The sequence below is a fragment of the Scyliorhinus torazame genome, chromosome 2, assembly GCF_047496885.1.
Source record: "Scyliorhinus torazame isolate Kashiwa2021f chromosome 2, sScyTor2.1, whole genome shotgun sequence".
Lineage (NCBI taxonomy): Eukaryota > Metazoa > Chordata > Chondrichthyes > Carcharhiniformes > Scyliorhinidae > Scyliorhinus > Scyliorhinus torazame.
In genome coordinates, this window is record NC_092708.1 from 378082877 (window position 1) to 378095183 (window position 12307).

Genomic DNA, 12307 nt, shown 5'->3' on the forward strand with positions numbered 1-12307 from the left:
AAGCCCTCTTATAACCAGGAATTCCCTCCTCCCCCACACACCATATAATACCCAGTGGCCTCTGGACCTCCCTCCCATCCCGCTCCCTCCTCTGGGATTCCGATCGCTCCCACCTCATCCAATCAGATTGATTGGCATCTCCCTGAGGCAGGACTTCCTCACAAATTGAAAAGTAGTCTCAGCAATGGTGGAAATACTGATCGCTGGTTGTAAAAGCCTGTCTAGTTCACTAATGTCCTTGAGGAAAGGAAATTTGCCGCCCTTACCCGGTCTGGCCTACATGTGACTCCAGACCCACAGCAATGTGGTTGACAGGGCAGCATGGTGGCGCAGTGGTAGCACTGCAGTCTCACGGCGCCGAGGTCCCAGGTTCGATCCCAGCTCTGGGTCACTGTCCGTGTGGAGTTTGCACATTCTCCCCGTGTTTGCGTGGGTTTCGACCCCACAACCCAAAGATGTACAAAGTAGATGGATTGAACAGGCTGAATTGCCCCTTAATTGGAAAAAATGAATCGGGTACTCTAAAAAAATTTTTTAAAGCAATGTGGTTGACTCTTTTTTTTTGATAAACAATTTTAATGAGGTATTTTTTGGCTTTGTAAACAGCAGAATTACAGAACGAGAAAACAAAAGGACTGTACAGTAAACAAAATACAAGAGCAATTGCCGTAACCCGCCCCACCCAGATCTGCCTAATTGACCCCCGATACTACATTCCCCTAATCCCCCGCCCCCCCCCCTGCCTGCTGATGATTAATTCTCCGCAAAGAAGTCAATGAATGGTTGCCACCTCCGGGCAAACCCTAACAACGACCCTCTCAAGGTGAACTTGATTTTCTCCAAGCCCAGGAAACTCGCCATGTCTGACAGCCAGGCTTCCGACTTCGGGGGGTTTGAGTCCCTCCAAGCTAGAAGTATCCATCTCCGGGCAACAGGGAAGCAAAGGCCAAAACGTCGGCCTCTTTCTCTCCCTGGACATCCGGGGCCTCTGAAACACCAAAAATCGCCATCACCGGGCCCATTGCCACCCTTATGTTCAATACCCTAGACATGATGTCCTCAAACACCTGCCAGTATCTCCTAAGTTTTGGACACGCCCAAAACATGTGGACATGGTCTGCCGGTCTTCTCAGACACTTTACACACCTGTCCTCTACACCGAAGAATCTGCTCATCCGGGACACTGTCATGTGGGCGCATGTTGCAGTCCCATTAACCCTGCACAGCGCGTCCAACCACAGGCCTTCCCCAATCTCCCCTCCCAACTCCTCCTCCCATTTATGCCTCAGCTCCTCGGTCTGCGTCTCCTCCGCCGCCATGAGCTCCTTGTAAATATCCGAGACACTTCCCTCCCCCACCCATCCTCTAGACACTACCCTATCTTGGATCCCCCTTAGTGGAAAAGAGTGGAAAAGGTGGCACCTGCCTACGCAAAAAGTCCCGCACCTGAATATACCGGAATTCATTCCCCCTCGTCAACCCAAACTTGGCCTCCAGCGCCCTCAAGCTAGGGAAGCTCCCTTCCAGGAACAAATCTCCCATCCGCTCAATCCCCGCCCTCCACCATACCCGAAACCCCCCGTCCAACCTCCCCGGGGCAAATCAATGGTTGTCACATATCGGGGACCAGACCGATGCTCCCGTTGCTCCCACGTGCCTCCTCTACTGTCCCCAGATCCGAAGGGCCGCCACCACTACAGGACTGGCGGAGAAGCACGCCTGCGGGAACGGCAGAGGCGCCGTCACCAACACCACCAGACTGGTACCCTTACATGAGGTTGCCTCCACCCACTCCCATGTCGACCACCCCCTACCCCGCACCAACCACTTCCTTGTCATGGCTATGTTAGCTGCCCAATAATAGTTGCTGAAATTCAGCAGTACAAGCCCCCCTTCCCCCCGGTTCCGCTCGAGCATCATCCTCTTCACTCGCTGGGACTTGCCCGCCCATACAAAGCCCAAAATGATCTTGCTTACCCTCTTAAAAAAGGAACGTGGAATGAAAATGGGGAGACAATGGAACACGAATAAGAATCTCGGGAGGACCATCATTTTAACTGTTGTTGCTCTTTTTAGCCTTAGTCTATTTGCTCTGATTACGTCACCTTTGCTCACGAGTCGCCAGGTATCTTTATGATACCGCCACGTGGTTCAAGTTCAGGTTATGATTTTTTTTTTTTTTTTTTGATAAATGTTTTATTGAAAATTTTTTCCCAAACAACAATTTTTCCCCTCTTACAAAGCAAACGCAACAATAACAATACAGAAATTTTAAACAATACACAAGTAACAAAACCCCTTTATCTTTGACCTAAACTAAACCCCCCCTCCCCCCCCCCCCCCCCCCTCCCCCTGGGTTGCTGCTGCTGGTCATCTGTCTTCCCTCTAACGTTCCCCTAGGTAGTCGAGAAATGGCTGCCACCGCCTGGTGAACCCTTGAGCCGATCCTCTCAGGGCAAACTTTATCTGCTCCAGTTTAATGAACCCCGCCATATCATTTACCCAGGCCTCCAGTCCGGGGGGTTTCGCCTCCTTCCACATGAGTAGGATCCTGCGCCGGGCTACTAGGGACGCAAAGGCCACAACGTCGGCCTCTTTCGCCTCCTGCACTCCCGGCTCTTCCGCAACTCCAAATAGAGCTAACCCCCAGCCTGGTTTGACCCGGGCCTTCACCACCCGCGAAATCACTCCCGTCACTCCCTTCCAATACCCTTCCAGTGCCGGGCATGCCCAAAACATATGTGCGTGGTTTGCCGGGCTCCCGCCACACCTCCCACATTTGTCCTCCACTCCAAAGAACCTGCTCAATCTTGCTCCCGTTATGTGTGCTCTATGTAGCACCTTAAATTGAATCAGGCTAAGCCTGGCGCATGAGGAAGAGGAATTTACCCTGCTTAGGGCATCAGCCCACATACCCTCCTCTATCTCCTCCCCTAGTTCTTCTTCCCACTTTCCTTTTAGTTCGCCCACCGACTCCTCCCCCTCTTCCCTCATCTCTCGGTAAATCTCTGACACCTTGCCCTCTCCGACCCACACCCCTGAAAGCACCCTGTCCTGTATCCCCTGTGTCGGGAGCAATGGAAATTCCCTCACCTGTTGTCTAGTAAATGCCCTCACCTGCATATATCTCAAGAAATTTCCCCGGGGCAACTTATACTTTTCCTCCAATGCTCCCAAGCTCGCAAAAGTCCCATCTATAAATAAATCTCCCACCCTCCTAATTCCCAACTGGAACCAGCTCTGAAATCCTCCATCCATTCTTCCTGGGGCGAAGCTATGGTTGTTCCTGATTGGGGACCCCACCAGGGCTCCCCGCACCCCTCTCTGTCGCCTCCACTGTCCCCAGATATTCAATGTTGCCGCCACCACCGGATTTGTGGTAAACTTTTTAGGTGAGATCGGTAGCGGCGCCGTCACCAGCGCCTCTAAACTCGTCCCTTTACAGGACTTTCTCTCCAGTCTTTCCCACGCCGCTCCCTCACCCTCCATCATCCATTTACGTATCATTGCCACATTGGCGGCCCAATAGTAATCGCCCAAGTTCGGTAGTGCCAATCCTCCTCTGTCCCTACTACGCTGAAGGAACCCCCTCCTTACTCTCGGAACTTTCCCTGCCCACACGAAGCTCGTGATGCTCCTGTCTATTTTATTAAAAAAGGTCTTAGTGATTAGTATAGGGAGACATTGAAATACAAATAAGAACCTCGGGAGGACCATCATCTTAATTGCTTGCACCCTGCCCGCCAGCGATAGAGGCTGCATGTCCCACCTCTTGAAGTCCTCCTCCATTTGTTCTACCAACCGTGTCAGATTAAGTCTGTGCAAGGTTCCCCAGCTCCTAGCGATCTGAATCCCCAGGTATCGGAAGTTTCTTTCCACTTTCCTTAGAGGCAAGCCTTCTATCTCTCTACTCTGGTCCCCTGGATGTATCACAAATAATTCACTCTTTCCCATGTTTAGCCTATACCCCGAGAAATCCCCGAACCCCCTCAAAATTCGCATAACCTCTATCATTCCCCCCGCTGGGTCCGACACGTATAACAATAGGTCATCCGCATATAACGAGACTCGGTGTTCTTCTCCCCCTCTAATCACCCCTCTCCATTTCCTGGAGTCTCTCAACGCCATGGCCAGAGGTTCAATTGCCAACGCGAACAACAATGGAGACAGCGGGCATCCCTGTCTTGTTCCCCTATATAGTCGGAAATACTCCGATCTATGTCGACCTGTAACTACGCTTGCCGTTGGAGCCCCATAAAGAAGTCTAACCCAGCTAATAAACCCGTTCCCAAACCCAAACCTCCTTAACACTTCCCATAAATACTCCCACTCCACCCTATCAAATGCCTTCTCTGCGTCCATTGCCGCCACTATCTCTGCCTCCCCCTCCACTGGGGGCATCATTATCACCCCTAATAGTCGTCGCACGTTAACATTCAGTTGTCTCCCTTTTACGAACCCTGTCTGATCTTCGTGCACCACCCCCGGGACACAGTCCTCTATCCTCGATGCCAGTACCTTTGCCAACAATTTGGCGTCCACGTTCAACAATGAAATGGGTCTATAGGACCCGCACTGCAACGGATCTTTATCCCTCTTCAAAATTAACGATATCGTCGCCTCCGACATCGTCGGGGGTAGAGTCCCCCCTTTCCTGGCCTCATTGAACGTCCTCACCATCAACAGGGCCAACAAGTCCACATATTTTCTGTAATACTCCACCGGGAACCCGTCTGGTCCTGGGGCCTTCCCTGCTTGCATGCTTCCCAGTCCCTTAATAACCTCGTCCACCCCAATCGGTGCCCCCAGGCCTACCACCCCCCGCTCCTCCACTTTCGGGAACCTCAATTGGTCCAGGAACTGCCGCATCCCCTCCTCTCCCTCTGGGGGTTGAGACCTATACAGTTCCTCATAGAAGGTCTTGAACACCTCATTTATCTTTCCTGCCCTTCGCACCGTGTCTCCCCTTTCGTCTCTAATTCCTCCTATTTCCCTCGCTGCTGCCCTCTTTCGCAATTGATGAGCCAACAGGCGACTCGCCTTTTCCCCATATTCATACCTCCTCCCCTGTGCCTTCCTCCACAGTACCTCCGCCTTTCTGGTGGTCAGAAGGTCAAATTCCGTCTGGAGTCGTCTCCTCTCCCTGTACAATTCCTCCTCCGGGGTCTCTGCAAATTCCCTATCCACCCTTAAAATCTCCCCCAGTAATCTTTCCCTTTCCTTGGCCTCTGTTTTCCTTTTGTGGGCCCCAATGGAGATCAGCTCTCCTCTGACCACCGCTTTTAGTGCTTCCCATACCACTCCCACAGGGACCTCGCCGTCGTCATTGACCTCCAGGTATCTCTCAATACACCCCCGCACTCTTGCACACACTCCCTCATCCGCCATCAGTCCCACATCTAATCGCCAGAGTGTTCTCTGCTCCCTTTCCTCTCCTAATTCCAGGTCCACCCAATGTGGGGCATGATCCGAAACCGCTATGGCTGAGTACTCAGCTTCTTCCACCCTAGAGATCAACGACCTTCCCAAAACAAAAAAATCTATCCGGGAGTACACTTTATGGACATGGGAGAAGAAGGAATACTCCCTAGCCCTAGGTCTAAGAAATCGCCATGGATCCACTCCCCCCATTTGGTCCATAAACCCCTTAAGTACCTTGGCCGCTGCCGGCCTTCTTCCGGTCCTTGAGCTGGATCTATCTAGCCCCGGGTCCAGCACCGTATTAAAGTCCCCTCCTAAAATCAAGTTTCCTACCTCCAGGTCCGGTATACGCCCCAGCATCCGTCTCATAAATCCCGCATCGTCCCAGTTTGGGGCATACACGTTAACCAACACGACCTCAAGTTCAGGTTATGATTAATAACACAGCACACCGCTTCGTAAGGATTAAAACAACGGTCATTTATTATATACAACGAGCAATATTAATACACTAATACTACTATCTATATAATAAACCTATCACTACTGGCCAATACTTAACTTAGGAAGAGCCCACCAGGTCAGGGAAACAAATGGCTTGTCCAATCAGATCTGGCCCACGGGATTCAAAAGGCTGCTGCAGGTCGGTGGCTAGGTGTCTCTACCGGATAGCGATCGTTGGATTCACAATTACAGTGGCCGGTGGCTGGTCTTGCGAAGGTCTCGAGCAGGCGAAGAGGAGAGAGAGAGAGATCTGAACTTGGCCCCTCACTTTTATAGGGCCCAGGGGCTTCCCGCCTCCCGGGGCGGGTCTTGACCCTGAGCCCAAAGTGATTGGATTTGTTCCCAATCCCTGGGGTCGATGTGTCCAATGGTGAGGCGATTCCTCGATCGGGGGGTGGTCGCTCACCTGTCTTTGTTTCGGCCACTGCAGGCACCGACAGGTCTGGCCCGGTATTCAATTGCTAATATGTTGCAATTGTTCCCGGGGATAACCGATTTAACTGCAGATGTCTGGATAGATGGGCTGCAAACAGTCCTGAATGTAACTGTAAATGTCTGGGTTGATGGGCTGTTGATAGCCCTGAGTATCGATCTGGGCTAACTTCCCCAGAGCCGAATATGCAATACTGTCTGCAGCTGCATGCTTGTGTCTCGTTAGCTGCCTTTCCCAGCAGTCTTTCGGGTTAGCCATTTCAAACTGGGTTTTGGCCAGATTAATCGGAACGCAGCCATTTTACGTGGCTACACCGTCTGTACTCTCCCAGCTAACAACAGCAGGAGCGCATCCCACCTCCGAAACTCCCCTCGCATTTGATCGACCAGCCGGGACAGGTTCAGCTTGTGCAGTCGACCCCAATCCCGCGCCACTTGTATTCCCAGGTACCTGAACTGTCCCCCACTAACCGGAACAGCAGCTCCCTCAGCCGGTCCCCGTGGCCCCTCTCTTGAACTACAAACATTTCACTTTTTGTCATATTCAATTTGTACCCCGAAAACCGGCCGAATTCCCCCAGGGTCGCCATGATTCCGTCCATCCCCGCCATCGGGTCCGAAACGTACAAAAGCAGGTCATCTGCATACAATGAAACCCTATGCTCCACCCAGCACCCCCCCCGAAGCAGCCCCTTCCAACCCTCTGAAGCCCTCAGAGCAATTGCCAGCGGCTCTATAGCTAACGCAAACAGCAGTGGGGAGAGGCGGCACCCCTGTCTCGTCCCGCGGTGCAGTCTAAAATAGTCGGAAGTGGTCCTGTTTGTCCCCACACTCGCCTCCAGGACCTGATATAGCAGCCTGACCCAGTCGATGAAACCACCCCAAATCCAAACCGTCCCAGCACCTCCCATAAGGATTCCCACTCAACCTGGTCAAATGCCTTCTCAGTGTCCATTGCCACCACTACCTCCACCTCCTTTCCCTCTGGGGGCATCACGATCACATTGAGCAATCTTCTTGTATTCGCCACCAGTTGCCTACCTTTAACGAACCCTGTTTGATCCTCCCTAATAACACTCGGCACACAATCCTCAATCCTAGTGGCCAAAAGCTTTGCCAGCAGTTTGGCATCCACGTTAAGAAGGGAGATCGGCCTATAAGACCCTCACGACTCCGGGTTCTTGTCCCGTTTTAAAATCAAGGAGATGGTAGCCTGCGACATGGTCTGGGGCAACACCCCTCTGTCCCTTGCCTCATTAAAAACCTTGACCAGCAGCGGCCCCAATATCCCGGAGAAGTTTTTATAAAATCCTACCGGGTACCCATCCGGCCCCGGGGCTTTAGCTGACTGCGTGGCCTTTAAGCCCTCTAATATCTCCTCCGCTCTGATCGGGGCGCCCAGCCCTTCTACTAGCTCCCTGCCCACTTTTGGGAATCAGGCCGTCTAAGAAGTATCTCATCCCCTCCAGCCCCGCGGGGGGCTCCGAGCTATCGAGTTTGCTATAAAAGTCCTTGAAAGCTCTGTTCACACCTGCCGAATCCCCAACCAAGTTACCACCTCCATCCACCACTTTACCTATTGCCCTAGCCGCCTCCCTCTTTCTGAGCTGCTGAGTCAGCATCCTGCTGGCTTTCTCTCCATGTTCATATACCGCATCCCTCGCCTTTCTGAGCTGCTCCACTGCCTTACCCGTGGACACCACCCCAAACTCCACCTGCAGCCTCCTCCGTTCCCTCAAGAGCTCCGCACTCGGGGTCCCAGCATAGCTCCTGTCAATCTGCAGGATCTCTGCTAACAGTCGGTCCGTCTCTGCCCTGCCCGTCTTGTCCCTATGAGCCCGGATTGAAATCAGCTCCCCTCTCAGCACTGCCTTGAGCGCCTCCCACACCACCGCTGCTGAGACTGCCCCCGTACCTGCAGGTAGTTTTGTATACACTTCCTCACCTTCTTGCACACCCCCTCATCCGCCAGTAGCCCCACATCCAGCCTCCACTGCGGGCGCTGGAAGCTCTCTTCACTCACCTATAGCTTGACCCAGTGCGGGGCATGGTCGGAAATGGTGATTGCCGAATACTGCGCATCCACCACCCCTGTCAATAGATCCCTACTCAGTATAAAGAAATCGATCTGGGAGTAGACCCTACGGACGTGCAAGAAAAAGGAGAACTCCTTCCCTGTCGGCCTTCTAAACCTCCAAGTGTCGACCCTCCTCATCTGCTCCATGAACTCCCTCAGCTCTTTTCCCATTGCTGACACTCTGCCTGTTCTTGAGCACGACCGGTCCAGGCCTGGATCCATAACTGTATTGAAATCCCCTCCCATAACCAGCTTGTGGGAATCCAGGTCGGGTATCTTCCCCAGCACCCTCTTTATGAAATCCGCATCATCCCAGTTTGGCGCATATATGTTAACCAGGACCGCCTTCCTCCTTTCCAGCTTACCACGAACCATAACGTAGCGACCTCCCCCATCCGAAACAATACTTCCCACCTCAAACTGCACCGCTTATTCACCAGAATCGCGACCCCCCTGGTCTTAGTATCTAGCCCGGGTTCAGGAAAATCCCAAAGCCTTTTATTCGTATATACGGAGCAAGAGGGTAACTAGAGAAAGGATTGGCCCACTCAAAGACAAAAGAGGGATTTTATGCGTGGGGTCAGAAGAAATGGGTGAGATTCTTAATGAGTACTTTGCATCGGTATTCACCAAGGAGAGGGACATGATGGATGTTGAGGCTAGGGATGGATGTTTAAATACTCTAGGTCAAGTCGGCATAAGAAAGGGGGAGGTTTTGGGTATTCTAAAAGGCATTAAGGTGGACAAGTCCCCAGGTCCGGATGGGATCTATCCCAGGTTACTGAGGGAAGCGAGGGACAAAATAGCTGGGGCCTTAACAGACATCTTTGCAGCATCCTTGAGCACGGGTGAGTTCCCGGAGGACTGGAGAATTGCTAATGTTGTCCCTTTGTTTAAGAAGTGTAGCAGGGATAATCCAGGGAATTATAGATCTGTGAGCTTGATGTCAGTGGTAGGCAAACTGTTGGAGAAGATACTGAGGGCTAGGATCTATTCATATTTGGAAGAAAATCTATTCACATTTGGAAGAAAATAGACTTATCAGTGACGGGCAGCATGGTTTTGTGCAGGGAAGGTCATGTCTTACAAACCTAATAGAACTCTTTGAGAAAGTGACATAGTTAATTGATGAGGGCAGGGCTGTAGATGTCATATACATGGACGTCAGTAGGGCGTTTGATAAAGTTTCCCATGGCAGGTTGATGGAAAAAGTGAAGTCGTATGGGGTTCAGGGTGTACGAGCTAAATAGATAAATAACTGGCTGGGCAACAGGAGACAGAGAGTAGTAGTGGAAGGGAGTGTCTCAAAATGGAGAAAGGTGACTAGTGGTGTTCCACAGGGATCCGTGCTCAGACCACTGTTGTTTGTGATATACATAAATGATCTGGACGAAGGTATAGGTGGTCTGATTAGCAAGTTTGCAGATGATACTAAGATTGGTGGAGTTGCAGATAGTGAGGAGGACTGTCAGAGAATACAGCAAAATATAGATAGATTGGAGAGTTGGGCAGAGAAATGGCAGATGGAGTACAATCCAGGCAAATGCGAGGTGATGATCTAATTCAAGAGCAACGCAGGTCGATAGAGTGGTCAAGAAGGCATACAGCACCCTTGCCTTCATCGGACGGGGTATTGAGTACAAGAGTCGGCAGGTCATGTTACAGTTGTATAGGACTTTGGTTAGGCCACATTTGGAATAGTGCGTGCAGTTCTGGTCGCCACATTACCAGAAGGATGTGGGTGCTTTAGAGAGGGTGCAGAGGAGGTTCACTAGGATGTTGCCTGGTATGGAGGGTGCTAGCTCTGAAGAAAGGTTGAGTAGATTAGGATTGTTTTTGTTGGAAAGACGGAGGTTGAGGGGGAACCTGATTGAGGTCTACAAAGTTATGAGAGGTATGGACAGGGTGGATAGCAACAAGCTTTTTCCAAGAGTGGGGATATCAATTACAAGGGGTCACGATTTCAAGGTGAGAGGGGGAGAGTTTAAGGGAGATGTGCGTGGAAAGTTTTCTATGCAGAGGGTGGTGGGTGCCTGGAACGCTCTGCCAGCAGAGGTGGTAGAGGCGGGCACGATAGCATCATTTAAGATGCATCTAGACAGATATATGAACGGGCGGGGAACAGAGGGAAGTAGATCCTTGGAAAATAGAAGACAGGTTTAGATAAAGGATCTGGATCGGCGCAGGCTGGGAGGGCCGAAGGGCCTGTTCCTGTGCTGTAATTTTCTTTGTTGTTTGTTCGTTCTATGAGTTCATCGGGGAGGGATGTGCTGCTGCTGCTGCTGGAGATACTGCGCGGCTTCACTTTGTTTTGTTGTTTAGGCCTAGCTACAACCGCTGAGAGTCTGTAATGCTAGTCTGAGACTGTCGTTATGTGTGATATTGTGAATATGGTGATTAAGCAATGGTGAAGCAATGATTTCCGGTTAGGGACATTTGAGGGTGGTTTAGGAGTGTGATAAGAGTGGGGGGAGGGGGAAGAAGGTGTTTTTTAACGTGTTAGTGGGTGTTGTCAGACTTTTGTATGTGGTGGGCGATGGAAGAATTTGTAAGAGTGAATAGGCGGGCCAGGTGGGAGGGAGGTGTGTTTGGTTATGCTGCGCACTGTAATAATATAATCAGGGCTTAGTTTTAAGGTTGATTAAATTGGATATCTTAAATTAAAGAATTGGCCACTTTAAAAACCACATCTGCAGAAGCCTGCAGAATCCGAATATACGAGACTCAGACTGGCTGTGGGGGGAGGGGGGCATATCTGGAGCAGCAGCTGAAATCCTTCAGGTGATCCATCGCACCTACTTGAGATGCATTGCCCTATTGTCCACAGTTGCTGATAATCCATCGCTCCTCCCAGGGCGGCCTCAGGTGCCCTGTCAACAGGTCATCAACCAGACCATTGGGCAATGGGGTCCTGCCTTCTGAGACTCCATTGGCCGAAGGCCAGGGGCAGGTGGAGAAAGGATAAAAATAGGCATTTCCAGCCAGACATCTCATGAGGAAAGACTCGAAGCAAAAGGCTGGAAGCTGGGTGTGTGAGGTGACCTTGACCAGACCAACATTCAGCGAGAATCACCTTTTGCAAAGAGGAAGCAGAGGGACTCGGGGAGCAGATCTACAGGTTATCAAACCACCTTTGCGGGTAGGATAGACGATTCCTGGGTGTTTCTTGTATATAGAGTGGGTAATTTATGGATTAACTACATTTAATAAAGTGTGTTTCATTATATCTGTCTCTGTACTTTGTAATACTCATACTGGATAAAGTTTAATGAAGGAGCTGGTCGAAGTATCTGAATTGATTTAGATCCAAGAGCGCTTTGGCAAGGCAGCGTGAGGGGTAGTTAAGGTGTTGTGCAAAGCAAAGCGTTGAGGGAGTGTGGTGCGTTTAGTGTGTGGGATGTGGAAAATGAGCATTAATTTTGTTGTGATTGACTGGAGGATGATCAGGAAAGAGTATAAAGTGGAGAAGTGTAACTGTGCTCAAGTTATTTTTAGACTTTGAAATTGCCCATAGAGGAGGGTTTTTTGGAGCAGGGAGATGGGATAGGGTTGGTGGAGATACTGGAATCGTGTGTGGGATGTGTATAATGGGCATGAGTTTTTGTGTGTAGTCGATAATTGTAAAAAAAGGGGATAAAGTGTAGCTGTGCATGTGCATGCTTGAACTGTTTTTGTACTTTGAAATGCCCCATAACGGGGTTTGTGCACCGTTCTCGGAGATACTGCAATACCGAGTCGATGCGTGGAGTGGACGGAGCAAGCCCCTATTCCATCTCCCTGCTCCAAAAATCAATTTAATATATGCTCCCCAGATAAGGGACGTATCAGATATTAAACTGATAAGAACAGATTTATAAAAAAAAAAAAATTAAT

At 50.6% G+C, this 12307-nt stretch overlaps 1 pseudogene; it reads right to left on the reverse strand.

Annotated features, from left to right (window-relative positions):
* Positions 1 to 12131: 12131 nt before the first annotated feature.
* On the reverse strand, positions 12132 to 12307 carry LOC140408168 (U2 spliceosomal RNA; annotated as a pseudogene).